Source organism: Polypterus senegalus, chromosome 13, assembly GCF_016835505.1.
Source record: "Polypterus senegalus isolate Bchr_013 chromosome 13, ASM1683550v1, whole genome shotgun sequence".
Classification (NCBI taxonomy): Eukaryota; Metazoa; Chordata; class Cladistia; order Polypteriformes; family Polypteridae; genus Polypterus; species Polypterus senegalus.
This window is the reverse complement of record NC_053166.1, coordinates 20,621,329-20,636,903: the sequence shown is the minus strand read 5'-3', so window position 1 is coordinate 20,636,903 and position 15,575 is coordinate 20,621,329.

Here is a 15,575-nt window from a genome sequence, read left to right as displayed (position 1 = left end):
TAGCGGGTTGGATAATGACTGACTGATCTCACTAAGCAAACATTGTTCTATGTTTGTCCTTGTTTCTGCAAAACTGAATTTGTTTTCATGAGGCTTGATTTAATTCTCAGGAGTGTGTGTGCTTGAGACTTATTTTACTAATGTTATGTTGTGGTGGTCCAAGAAGCCTTACCTGGACATCATTTTGACACCATGACTCAGAACAACCCTCACTGAAAGGAAACACATGCTGTCTTGATCCGTCCAGGATGTTCAAGTCTGAATGCATTAAAAAATAGATCCACACCCTAATTCAGCCTTTCTTTATCTGTAAAAGATCTCAATTTTTTTTACATCTACTGACACTTTTTAATCTGAACAACATCTGAGCTTTAATCAGCACATCTGACCTGAACTGCCATTAGGATGCAGTATATGGCCATGTAGTTCTCAGGACATGCCAGGTGCACACTAGATGCTTGTAGATACACGACTTCTGAAAGGAACTGTCAAAAGTGCCTGATGGATAACATGATTATAGGGAATTTAGTCCTGCTTAATTTATACTTCTCTCAAAAGTTACAGTTTTCAATAAAAATACCAATTGTCAAGAAATTCGTTTCACATTTTGTATCCCTACCCATTTCATTCTGCCATCACACACTCTTAAAAATTAAGGTGCCGGAGTGGTTCTTCAGAGCGATACCATAGGGGAACCATTTTAGGTTCCCAAAACATCCATCCACATGAAGATCCTAAAAATAATTATTTATTTAAATCCATAACAGACACCATACAGTAAATAAGCACAAATAGATGGTTACAGATTTGTGAAATACCAATGGGTTTATGATTTATAGATACAATAACACAGGCTAAGTACAGCTTTTCTTAAGCAACTTGAGCATAGGAAAGATGTTATGTAAATAAAATGTATTATTTTTATTATTATTTTATTATTATTCTTAATCTGTTTGTGTCCTACTACTTTTTAGCTTTACTATACATATTAGGATTTTTTTTCCAGAGTAATGGGGATTGTGGAAAAGAGGTGAAAAAGAGAGTGCAGGTGGGGTGGAGTGGGTGGAGAAGAGTGTTAGGAGTGATTTGTGACAGACGGGTATCAACGAGAGTGAAAGGGAAGGTCTACAGGACGGTAGTGAGACCAGCTATGTTATATGGACTGGAGACGGTGGCACTGACCAGAAAGTAGGAGACAGAGCTGGAGGTGGCAGAGTTAAAGGTGCTAAGATTTGCATTGGGTGTGACGAGTATGGATAGGATTAGAAATGAGGACATTAGAGGGTCAGCTCAAGTTGGATGGTTGGGAGACAAAGTCAGAGAGGTGAGCTTTCACTGGGCTGGACATGTACAGAGGAGAGATGCTGAGTATTTTGGGAGAAGGATGCAAGGGATGGAGCTTCCAGGTAAAAGGACAAGAGGAAGGCCTAAGAGAAGGTTTATGGATGTGGTGAGTGAAGACATGAAGGTGATGGGTGTAACAGTGCAAGATGTAGAAGACAGAAAGATATGGAAAAAGATGATCTGCTGTGGCAACCCCTAACCCCTCAAGAATACAATACTGCTAGTACTGCACAATAGTACAACAGTACAAACTACAAAGCAAAATGCAGAAATAGATTATATCACTCACTAAATACACAGCTATCACAGGTTACAGATTTGTTCGGATTTATGGAGACCTCGGACAACTAGCTGCCTCCCCCCTACTGGCCATTTAATAACCAAATCAATCAGATGAAACATTCCTTCCACCCCATGAAGAAGCACTTTTTATGATATCAGGCAGACTGTTCCACAGCTTCAGCGCCCTGTAAGTAAAAGCTCAACCCTCTCACTGTTATTTTATTAATCTTTGAAATCATAAGGAGGCCAGCATCTTGAGATCTTAATGTGTGATCTGGTTTGTAATTAATGATAAGTTCAGTTAACTAAGCAGGGCCTTGGCCATTTAAAACTTTAAAATTTAAAAGGAGGATTTTGAAATGTGCCCTAAACGTAACCGGGAGCCAGTTTAAGTATTTAAGAACTGGAGTTATGTGTTCATACTTGCTGGTTCTTGTAATAATTCTTCCAGCAGCATTTTGAATTAACTGAAAGCTATATCAAGAACAATTTGAACAGCCAGTGAACACCAAATTGCAGTAGTCAATCCCACTAGAAATCCTGCATATGAAGAAAATGTCTAAGTCTTCCAATATTTTTAAGATAGAAAAAACTAGTTTTGGACAGTTCTGTAACATGCACATTAAATGACACACTAGTGTCAAAGATAATGCCTCGATTGTGGGCTAATTCGAGTTATATAATGAAAAAATATTGTTGCAGTCACAATCATTTCCTCCAATAATTAACTTCTCTGTTTTATCTGTGTTCAAAGACGAGTAGTTCTCATCCATCTACTCCTTTAACTCACTTACACATCTAGTTTAAGATAACATCAGAGAAATGTAATCTGGGTTAAAAAAAATAAAAGGTATAACTGGGTGTCATCTGTGTACGAGTGAAAATTAATGTTATGTTTTCTAATAACCAATCCCAGTAGAAGCATGTAAAGTGAAAACAGCAAAGGTTCCAGCACTGTGCCCCGCGGGACACCATATTTAACTTCTGAGTATAATGATGGAGTACTGTCAGGGCATTTCTGTTTGTACTGCAATCAGTTTGATAAATAAGAACTAAACCAGGGAAGGACTGACAAACATGTCAGTTTCCAGCCTCTGTAGTGGAACAGAGTGATCAATGGTGTCAAACATTGTGCTTAAATCTTACAACATAATTCCGGTGGAATTTCCTTCATCAGAGGATATCAGAATGTTGTTTACCACACACGATTGTGTTGTTTCTGTAATATGAGTGGTGAGGAAGCCAGACTAGAATTTCTCAAACAAACTGTGATGTAGAAAAATCAAACAATTCAGATTAAAGTGCATAGTGTAGACTTTCATTTCAGGGTATTTGCATACAATTGTGGTCGCACCATGTGGAAATGACAACAATTTTTATACAAAGACCACATGAAGAATGATAATACAAACAAAAAGGAATGATTTGTACATTCACTTGGACATTTACTCAAACAAAAACGATATACATACAGAGTATTTCATGTTTTAATTAATCAGCTGAATTGCTTTTATGTTACGTTTATTCTGAAAACGTTGCCTACAACACGGTCGATAACAGTTGGGACAAATGTAATTTAGGACAAAAAACGATGTGACAAGTTAAAATATCAAGGTGATGTGAAACAGGTGAGACCATCATATCTTAGTATATTAGGAGCCTCCAAAAAAAAGGCCCAGACCTTCAAGAGTGACGATGGATCAAAGCTCGCCAACATGACAACAAATGCATCAGTTGAATAATTCAACACTTTGAGAACAACATTGATCAAAAACAAATCAGTAAAATTTTGGACATTTCACCCTCTACGGCGCACAATTTAATTAACAGATTCAAGAAATCCATTCAAATTTCAAAACATTTTTTGTGACATTTGATTGAGGGAAGATTTCTGGGGAGAAGATCAAAAGGAAAGAACTGGACGACAATGGCAGACAATTTTCAGAAAGAAAGAGAGCAGCTGAAGACAGAGCAAAGCGGAGATGAGAATTGTGCCTCAGATGTATCTAAAGACAGAACACTTGATAAAGACGAGGAACAAGAAAAAGTCTCTGATAATGAAATTCCAACTCAGCCTATTACTTCTTTGGAGTATCTCATTGTGCCATTTCAAGGATTTCTTTCTGATTGAAGTCTTTGTTTTACCAAGTCCTGCTATTTGATTTTACCAGAGTTCCATACAGCCTTGAGCTTACTAATGTTACTAGTTATAAAGTTAATTTTTGGATGTGTTCTATTCTGAATGGAAGAGGGCTGATTTAAATAGCAAATGAACAGGAGATGAAATGTTGCCAAAATAATCAAGCAATGGTTGAAATGCACTGTCATCAAAAATGAAACAAAACCCTAAACTGAAGTCAAAAGTCATAGCTAAAATTCTTTTACCAGGAAAAACAAAACAGAAAAAAATCACATGTTAAGTGTCAAGGAAACCGTCCGCTATCTTGGATACCAAGAAATGTTTCATGCTGGTCTTTATTCCATTCCACTGGGGACATTACAGGTTATGACCTGCAGGCACCACTTCACAACAACGTGGAAGCAACTGCTATACAAAATGGTGGTACTGACACTAAACAAAATGCCATTGGAAAGTAATATAAATAAATGTAAAACTGTATCCTCCACTATCTCATCCCATCCATTTTCCTTCCAGATTTCAATTCAAACCGGTTTATTTAAATTAAAGTTACTGGATTGCACAAAGCAAACTCTTTTCTGTTTGGTTATGCAAATGAGCCCTGTTGCTTTCGAGATTGTGCTGCTGAGTTTAGCATTGTATGTTCAGCTCATCGACTTACTGTAAATAAGCTATTTATTAAATACTGAGACAGATTATTTCAGCCAGGCGAAGGAATAATGCATTCGTCAGAACGTATGCCTCTAGAAATGTATTTTGTGGAAGCTGCTGAAAGCGAGTGCAAAGAACACAAAGAATACATGTGGAGGCTGACAGAGTGCAACAGACATGCGCACACTACAAAAACCTTAACAGTAACCCAGGGGTTACAGTGCATTGCCTCACCCACTACATGACGAAACACCTTGGGATCAGGTGACACGTGCTTCAGTCCCATCCTCCAGAAATGACCATCTATCTGCCATCAGCCAGGCATTACATGGGAATCCCCTTGACCTGGTCCAGACACTCAAGTCCTCAGCAATGAGGATCCTAAGAGCTGGATCACCCTCGGGTAGTTGCGCCACATGTCTCTAGAGCAGGGGTGTCAAACTCCAGGCCTGGAGGGCTGCAGTGGCTGCAGGTTTTCATTCAAACCCTTGTCCTAATCATTGACCAGTTTTCACTGCTAATTAACTCCGTTTCCTTTCATTTTAATAGCCCTGATTTTAAGGATTCCGCCCTCTGAATTGATTAGTTTCTTCATGAAATGGCAGCCAAACAGAAATGAGACATGAAACGAGACAACAGATGAGCAGCTAAACTGGGATTTCAAACTCCAACCAGTTTCACTCCAACCAATCTATTAATGAGATGCCGATTCTTGCGGTTAATTAATTGAGCCTGTTATTTAATTTTGTGGTCTGTTGCTGTTCTCATTCTGCCACAGTAGACATTTCCAAAACTGTCGATTTTCTGTTCGTCAAAATGTTTTGGTGACCTGAGAGATCAACCTTACTGAGACCTTCACTTTTACTTTATTTTCAGATATTGTGTGATGGGCACAGGTGATCTGGTCATGTGGCAGCTCGTTTTGTGTCACATTATTGTTTGGCTGCTAATTAAAAAAGAGACAACTAAGGGGCCGGAGTCAAGTTAATTAAAACTAAAGCAAAAGAAGTTAATTAACAGCAAAAACTGGTCACTAATGAAGAAGATGGTTAGAATGAAAACCTGTAGCCACTGCCGCCCTCCAGGACCAGAGTTTGACACCTGTGCTCTAGAGCATCAACTGACACTCCCACACAATGCAGGTAATATGTCTGCTTGTTCGACACGAAGTCCTGGGTATGATACTAATTTGAATCCGGCCCTGCGAGTGGTCCTCCAAGTTGCAGAGAAAACTTGGGGGTTGGTGGCAGGATTGTCACCCCAGCCACCACAGAACTCCTTTCTGCTCTCTGTGGGAGTAGCTCTGCTGCAGCCACCCATTCGCATTATGAAGGGGATGGGGGAAAGTCCTCGGGAGCCTCATCCCTAGCAGAATCGAAACCGCTGGAGAGCCAATGGGATCAGGCTTGTTGGGGACCAGAACTTGTGTGGTGCTGAGGTATCGTCTTCTGCACAGCAGCACTCAGGTCCCATTTTGAGGCGGCCAATCCAGGTACAGTAGGTGCGTGGAACATTGTGTCTCTACATTGCTATATAATCTGTTAATCAGGAGGCTAATAACCTGATTTCTCTAACTGGTGTAAGGGATTACATGACAATTTAGAAATCAGGTTTCTGTGAATATCCAAGTTATTGAAGCACATGTAAACGCAATGACTAAGTGAGTGATTCAGTCAGTCTATTGCGTTATATATATTTATACTATTTTAGAAATTACAGCTGCTTGTATTAATTTCTCTTCTCACTTATTTCACTTATTAAATTTGTTCTAAATGGAATGTGTGGTGCTATATCCAAACAGGCCGGGGTTCAGTAGGTGCTGACAAGATGAAGATTTTATTCTCTTTTTGATGTTGTACCTTTTTGTTTGGTTGATTCTCCTTTATTTTCTCTTTCTCTTAAAACACTAATAAAACCTGCTTAAAAATAAAAAGGAAGTTATTATCAAAACAGAAATTTTGGTAATTTGGTTTTGAAAAATCCCAAAATGAATACGAAAACATCAGAAAATATAGGAACAACGTCATTAGAAATTAAAATCAGATCTGCTTCATAACTGCTTTAGTTGACTGCATTTTGGAGATTGACTTCTGGCCCTTGATTAATTTTTTTTTAACCTTCTGCAGCTCTTTATTTACCCTTTATTTTCCTGTTCATGGACAAATTGTACATCTACTCTACAGATGAGAGTTTCGAAAGCATTGATTTGGAAATGTTAGATTACTTCACGCTTTAGTTGTTGTAGTCTTTGACTAGAAGTGATTGATATTTTTAAAAAATGACCTCCAACTCCCACATCCTGGGATTCTTCTGCTCTTACAACATCTGAGCTGGTTACCAATTATAATATTTTACCGGCCATGACCTTAGGTTCGATGCTCCCATTAATTCTCGGATAGTTATAGTTCTGTCTCTCCCTGTAGGTCTCCAAACTTCACTCAGTTAAATCTCAAGGCTCATTGATTAGAGCATCCAAGGATTAAAACGGCCTTTGAGAATGATCCTGTGGTTTGTACCATACAGTACATGCTTAACAAAAGCATCACCAGCCCCCTTGAACTTACAAAATGTACAGAATAGAAGAGAATTGAACTTTATTACCAGGCATTGTAGGTGCCTTACTTTTGGTGTTATATTCATACACTTAACAGAAGTAAACACAGTTAACTCCATAGCATGATGCTGCCACCACCATATGTCACCATAGGTATGGTCTTTCTTGAGGCATGGGCAGTGTTAGTTTTACGCCACACATACCTCTTTATAGTCTGGCCAGAAAGTTCTGTTTTGGTCTCATCTGACCATAAAACCTTCTCTCACATCTTAACTGGGTCATTCTCAAGCTTTGTAGCAAATTCCATACCTGCTTTTATGTGGACCTTCTTAAAGAATGGCTTCTTTCTTGCTACACTTCCCGTAGAGGCCTGTTTTATGGAGAGCTCTCGAAATTGAGGATCCCTGCACCTTCACTCCAGTTTCAGACAAAGGGCACTGCATAATTCTGAGAGTGACATTTGAATTCTTAGTGGCCTCTCTCACCAGCCGACGTCTTGCTCTGATGTGTAATTTTGAGGGACGGCCTGTTCTAGTAAGAGTCAGGGTGCTGTGCTGTGATGAACCTTCCACTTTCTGATGGTGAATCCAGCAGTGCTTAAAGGGACATTCACATTTTTGTAGCCATTTCCTTCATTATGTATTTCAATAACTGTTACTCAGATCATCAGAATGTTCCTTGGTCTTCATTTTTGCAATGATTGTCCAACAAAGACTATGGCCTTTACAAAGGGTTTTCTTTATATCCAGAGAGATACAAAGACTCACAAGTAGTGCTTAATTATGTTTAATAATGACTGTCAAATAACTGTCACCTTTGTGCTGTTTGTGATTCCTTTGTCATTTGTTTAAACCTGGAGCTTCCAAAGCACAGGGGTAAAAATACCTATGCAAACACAAACTTTTTTTGAGTTTTTCTTCTTCAGTTAAATATCTACAGAAAATTGTCTATTTTGACTTTGTTAGAGCATAAGAGTTCACATTAAAAACACAGAATGAATAAATACAGTGGGATGCAAAAGTTTGGGCAACCTTGTTAATAGTCATTATTTTCCTGTATAAATCGTTGGTTGTTACGATAAAAAATGTCAGTGAAATATATCATATAGGAGACACACACAGTGATATTTGAGAAGTGAAATGAAGTTTATTGGATTTACAGAAAGTGTGCAATAATTGTTCAAACAAAATCAGGCAGGTGCATAAATTTGGGCACCACAAAAAAGAAATGAAATCAATATTTAGTAGATCCGCCTTTTGCAGAAATTACAGCCTCTAAACACTTCCTGTAGGTTCCAATGAGAGTCTGGATTGTGGTTGAAGGTATTTTGGACCATTCCTCTTTACAAAACATCTCTAGTTCATTCAGGTTTGATGGCTTCCGAGCATGGACAGCTCTCTTTAACTCACACCACAGATTTTCAATTCTATTCAGGTCTGGGGACTGAGATGGCCATTCCAGAACGTTGTACTTGTTCCTCTGCATGAATGCCTTAGTGGATTTTGAGCAGTGTTTCGGGTCGTTGTCTTGTTGAAAGATCCAGCCCGGCGCAGCTTCAGCTTTGTCACTGATTCCTGGACATTGGTCTCCAGAATCTGCTGATACTGAGTGGAATCCATGCGTCCCTCAACTTTGACAAGATTCCCAGTCCCTGCACTGGCCACACAGCCCCACAGCATGATGGAACCACCACCATATTTTACTGGAGGTAGCAGGTGTTTTTCTTGGAATGCTGTGTTCTTTTTCCTCCATGCATAACACCCCTTGTTATGCCCAAATAACTCCATTTTAGTTTCATCAGTCCACAGCACCTTATTCCAAAATGAAGCTGGCTTGTCCAAATGTGCTTGAGCAGACCTCAAGCGGCTCTGTTTGTGCTTCCTCTGCATTACTCTCGCATACAGCATCTCCTTGTGGAAAGTGCGCCGAATGGTTGAACGATGCACAGTGACTCCATCTGCTGCAAGACGATGTTGTAGGTCTTTGGTGCTGGTCTGTGGGTTGACTCTGACTGTTCTCACCATTCGTTGTTTCTGTCTATCCGAAATCTTTTTTGGCCTGCCACTTTGAGCCTTAACTTGAACTGAGCCTGTGGTCTTCCATTTCCTCAATATGTTCTTAACTGTGGAAACAGACAGCTTCAATCTCTGGGACAGCTTTCTGTATCCTTCCCCTAAACCATGATGGTGAACTATCTTTGTCTTCAGGTCATTTGAGAGTTGTTTTGTGACCCCCATGTTGCTACTCAGGAGGAGGGAAACTTACAATTGACCCCCTTAAATACTCTTTCTCATTATAGGATTCGCCTGTGTATGTAGGTCAGGGGTCACTGAGCTTACCAAGCCAATTTGAGTTCCAATAATTAGTTCTAAAAGTTTTGGAATCAATAAAATGATAACGGTGCCCAACTTTATGCACCTGCCTGATTTTGTTTGAACAATTATTGCACACTTTCTGTAAATCCAATAAACTTCATTTCACTTCTCAAATATCACTGTGTGTGTCTCCTATATGATATGTTTAACTGACATTTTTTATCGTAACAACCAACGATTTATACAGGAAAATAATGACTATTAACAAGGTTGCCCAAACTTTTCCATCCCACTGTATGTGTACAAAACATTTGTCATGCAGAAAATCAAGGGGATTGAATACTTTTGCATGCCAGTGTACACAACAACATCCCAACATTATATACAGTCATAGAGAATAAAAATATATTGATTGAAAACCCAAATAAATAAAATGTTTTGACAATACAGAACTGCACTCATGTCCATTAAAATACTTTATAACCTTGTGGCCTGTAGGTGGTGACCCTGAGCCCCAAAACTCCATACTCAACTATACACAGATAGTCCGGGTTCAAGTGAAGGAATTTTTATTAAACAAAGTACCTGCCCAAGGGTCTCCCAAATCACAGCATTACAATCCTTCATTCCTTACTTTTCTAAAACCTCTTTAATTACTTCAGGCGAGTGTTGTCTTCTTCCTCCCAACACTGACTCTCTGACCTGAGTGCAGGGCTCTCTCTTTTTTAACTCAATACCCAGGAGTACTTCTGTTGTTTAATCAATTGCCTCTGAGAACCATTTCCAAGTCAGGCTGGACTACAGCAATCCTTATATCGCCAATATCCGACATCTCCACCTGGCGGGCCGCACAGAACCTAACAGGGCAGGCCCATGGGACCACGAGTTTCTTAGTGCCCTGTAGGCCTCCATAATAAATTTCACCAGATGAGATGCTGCCACCCAGTATACAGCTGGGGTGCTCTGCCCATAACAGACAATCACCCACTTTGCTGTCCTTCATGATTCCCAAGTCCATCACTCAGTGCCTATTAGAATGCCAGCCCCACTGTAGCCCCTGTCATGTCCTTCCACTTCCAGGTCCTGGCATGAGTAGGAGATACTGTCATTCCCTCCCTGACCTTCTGTTATCAAGGCCTCCAGGCCAGGTATGAGAATGGAGTCCACACCGGTTGGGATGCCAGTTCGTCCCTCACAGCTTTTACATCTTAAAAATAATTTTGAGATCAGGAAGAAACAGAGACTGTGTTTAACCAGAGTGTTACCAGTAGGAAAGAAACTCTTTTTGTGTCTGGTAATTCTTGCTTTAAGTGACTATTAATGATTCTATCATGGCAAACAAAAATGGTTAAAGTTTGAAGTGGACAAATAGTTTGGTTTCCTTTCACACCCCAAAGATCTGTATAGTAAGTTAGAATTAAGTGAGTTTGAAGTTCAAATGCATTCTGCCGAGAGTAGGCTGGTGACTAGCAAACAATGCTGTTGATATTGGCTATAGCTCAAAAACAACCCACAATGGTAAACACTGGGTTGTAAGATAGATGGGAAGATGGATAGGATCTGAAAATGGAAAAACCTAAACTTTTACTGTATGTTCTGTTATGAACATACCCGTTGAAGATTATTTAATCTGGTTGCTATATGTGTTGACTTGCCATTTCCCTTGTTCAGGTTTGTTCTCCTCTGAGTTCTCCAGTTTTGCACTAACAGTCAAAGATGTGCCTGTCTAATTAACTAATAACGTCAAGTTAGCTCACCTGGCCATGAGAGTTGTATGAGTGTCTGACAACCAGTTTACTCTAAGTGGGGTGCTTGTTCTGCTTCTCCTTCTGCCCACATGGGTTCATTCCAGAAAGCTAGGTATTACTCCTACTTCCTAAAGATATAAAGTTCTAAATCAGCCCCGTGTGTGTGAATTTACCCCGGCATCTTTTTCAGAGTTGGTTCCTGCTTTGTCTCTAGGGCTACAAGATAGTCCCAGGCCCCCAAACACTAAAATGTTGCATGAAGGTATACAAATATAGATGGATGAATGGAAGAGAACTCTACTTCTTTTTCCATTCCAGAACTAAAGTTCTTTCAGATGAAGGTTGTTGTTTTAAATATGAAATTGTCAGTATTTAATGTCTGTACTCCTCTCAGCTTTGGTTAAAATGTTACCTTTAACATCACCTTCTGTTACCAATTATTCTATTATCAAATTATGAAATTTCTAAAGGGATTAATAATTACATAAAGAGTGTCTCCTCCCCGGATCCCATGCTTGCTTCACTTGTTAAAAGAATGCCTTCTAGTTATTCATTCCATCATTTATAATGTTACAAGCAAATCCTTTGTGAAACTTCATTATTCAATCCTGTTTTAGAGATACAGTACCAGGACTTGACCCTGATTCACTATCCGAGTACAGAGCCATTTTCCTACTTCCATTTCAACCTTAAAGTCTTTGAACATGTTATTTCACATCAGGTAAGTAATCATCCATCCAAATAATCTCATCCTCCTGGTCTACTTCAGGTGTCCATGGATTGTTGTGAGAGAGGGATAATAACCAGGGGATTATAAACCAATGTGTTCTGCATTGGTTCAATATTTTAAACAATTGGTGGACACCTGGATTGCTGATAAATTGTCGATAGTATTGGCTGGAGCACAGAGAAGGGCATACAAGGAAGATTTAGAACAGAGTTTCTTTTCCATTTCAATCCAGACTGATGTGAATTATTAATTTCTGCCAATTCTCAAGACATTATTGTGTGTATGTTTGTTGCTCCAAATTAAAACCGAAAGATAGGTAGTGCCATGCCACCTTCTGCTTTAGATATTTGTAGAGCTGTCTTTTTGAATACGTGGTCATTACAGAATCCAGATGAATGATGTTATAATTGAGTCTAATTTCTTAAAGATTGATTTGTTTTTGTACATAGGGATACTCTGGGATAGATATAGTAGATTAGGGAAGATGTTAATTTTGGCAGTGCCAGTTCTAGTTGTTAAGGTGAGATGGAGGGAGGACCATCTGTTAACATCTTCTTTGATGTTGTCCACAGTACTTTCAAAATTGTACTGAAGAAGATCTTTACATTTACTTGAGATTGTTATCCCCAGATATTTAACATTTTGAAGCCTGCCCTCCTTAGCATTTCAGCACTATAACCCGAGTTCCCCCAGCAATTTTCAACAATTATGAAAAACAAAAAATGTGATTTATAAAAGAAAGACTTTATTGTATGATGACAATATGATAGCCCACAATGTTATAACAACAGATTGTATCTTACACCAAAACTGCACCTTTGAGTAATACAGGTATGCTTCAAAACAGTTGGGTTTGAAACATTGCACAAGAACACGTCACATGATTTTCACAGCTTTCCAATCAATTGCACTGTATCTCCTCTTCCCCATGTGGTTCTCACTTCTAGCAATTACCTCGTGTTGTGGTGCGACTCGCTCCAAGGGCAGTAACAGGTAGACAGTTTGACTGGAGCAGTTTACCTATCACACCATAAATCAGATGTCCTAAGGAAAGTTCAGGGAGGCCAGAGACCCCATTTGTACTTCTCTGTTCACACTACGCATCTATAGTTTTCAGTTGCTCCCAAGTTAAAGTACACCTGAAATCCTTTTCGTTTTCTTTCTGAAAACCTAAGAGCAAAAACAAAACTGACCTGCAGCAAAAAAAAGTGTAGCATAACTTGCATAAATAGCTTAACAGAGCAACTAGACAGCAGTATATCTTATGCCTAGCCTAATATAGCCAGTTCAGGCAATGGACTGAAAGATTAGGAGAGTAGGGTACTATAGAGTAACAGATATGCATAGGACATTATTCAGGCCAGCATCCTTATGACAGTAGGTAGCTGGGCCATTACACTGGCCTTCCAAGTATATACCACCATGCCGCTGACTTAAAAACTGGCCTGCTAGGTAAAGAGGGTTAAACTGTTTTGATATTATGAACAAATAACTATCCAAACTAGTATACTGTGACAGAGACTTGTCTGGAAAAAGCACACTTTCATTTATATTAATTTTAAATCCAGAAATCCTAAGAAATTCTCCTAATATGTTTAAGACTAAAGGTAGAGATGATCAGCGGTCGGATATATAAAGTTGCATATATTGATACATTCTTCATCCATCCATCTTTTCTAACCCGCTGAATCCGAACACAGGGTCACGGGGGTCTGCCGGAGCCAATCCCAGCCAACACAGGGCACAAGGCAGGAACCAATCCTGGGCAGGGTGCCAACCCACCACAGGATACATTCTTTTCAACTCCTTTTCTTAAAATTCCTTGTACTTCTGCTTCATTTTAGAGATGAATAGTCAATGGTTCAATGGCTAATGCAAAAAGCATTAGTGATAGTGGGCAAACTTGTCAAGTACCTTGTTCAATTTGTACTAATTGAGTTTGTGTTATTAATGCGGACTGAGGCTTCTGGAATAGTATAACGTAGTTTATGATGAATAAAGATATTAAGACACTAGTGGAAGTCTTAGAAGAATTGAGAAAGCATTTCCCTCAGTAATATAATGTCAAACTGGATTTATCAAAAGCAGACACTCAGCCTCAAACCTTCAGCACCTATTTAATGTAGTATACTCACCCACAAATTCTGACCCACCAGAAGTATTGCTATGTTTGGAAACAGAAAAAGAGTCGAAAAGGGATTATCTATTTACTATACTGCACAGATTTAAAGATTTTTTTGCATGTCCTTTTTTGAATTTGATTTTTGGTTCTCCATTAAAAAGGTTTGATATTTGGTTAGTGTTCCTCCAGTCAGGAGTGCAATAAGCTGTTTTTGAAGATGGTATGCAAGATTTGATTTGATTTTTGTTCCCATAGTGATGTACTTCAGTCTGTGTTACACTTATGACCATCCCCTTTGAACACAGATAACTGTACATGGGTCAATGGAGTGGCCCCCCTTGAAGACAGAGTCCTTTACTATAGTCTGCTGTGACAAGCGATATAATGAGCAAGACTCTATATGTGTCCCCATGCAACACATCCTATTTACACTCCTCTCCCCCTTTTACAATCATTGCTTGCCTCTCAACTACATCTCTTCTCATGATCCCTTCATCTTTCAGATGGGTTATGGCTGTGCTCTAGGGCCTTGTGACCCGTTGTCTGCAGATAATCATGATATTGAAACAGGTGATGAAAGTTAAAGTTAAATGGTCGTTCAACTTTCATGGAATGGAGTATCCCCAGATCTATACAACATCAATATTCCACAGTCTGACTACTCATTTTGTTTATGGGATAGCAGACTCCAGGTAACATCTGTACAACAGATCTGTACAGACATATAGATTATATTAAACAGTAGAGGGCAAAAAATGTAGTTGGTAGTCAACATGTAACATACAGTATAGGGTGGTTCAGATCTAATTATGCAGATTCAGATCGTCTGGATGGCTTTGATCCCAGTTTGGCGCAAAGACGATTCTTCACATCGTCAATTCGCACATTTCTCGATGGTCCGGGATTTTTCAGGTGCTTTTCTATGTAATAAACTTAATAAGTTACAGCGTAATGAAAATTGCATAATTAGATCTGGACCACCCTATACAATTACACATAAACCAGCATGTGGGGTATAACACAGAGCATGTAAGATCAGGTTACTGAGAGTTCGGGGACCTTATGGCCTGGGGGAAGAAGTTGCCCCTGAAGCATGTGGAGCAAATGGTGTGGCTCTGGTAGCTCTTTCCAAAAGGCAGAAGTGAAACCAATGGATGACCTGGGTGGCTGTCATCAGAAATATTGGATTTAGCCTCCCCTCAGACATCAGGTTGAATACACGGTATGAAACTGTGGACAGGGGAAACATTGATCTGGAGAGAACATGCATGTCTTTGTTCTGGCTGAAGTCAACCGTGACCTCCATTGTTTTGTCAACTTTCAGGAAGAATTTGTTATTGTGGCACCAAACAGTCTGGTCTTTTACTTCCCTTCTCTAGGCAGCCTCACCGTCATTAATGATGAGACTAATCATGGTGGTGTAATCCACAAATGTGATGATGCTGTCGCCCTCGTGTTTAGCGACACAGTCATAGGTGAATAGACCATGTAGTAGGCTGAGGTAGCAGCCTTGCAGAACACTGATGTTAGTTAATAGTATGGAGAAGTTATTTTTTTATTATTATTATTATTATTATTATTATTATTATTATTATTATTTTATTCATTTTACTGTAATCATTCCATTCAAAAAGATCAATTTTTACAAAAAAATAGGATTGAAAACAAATCAACCCCCACCCCTGAGAA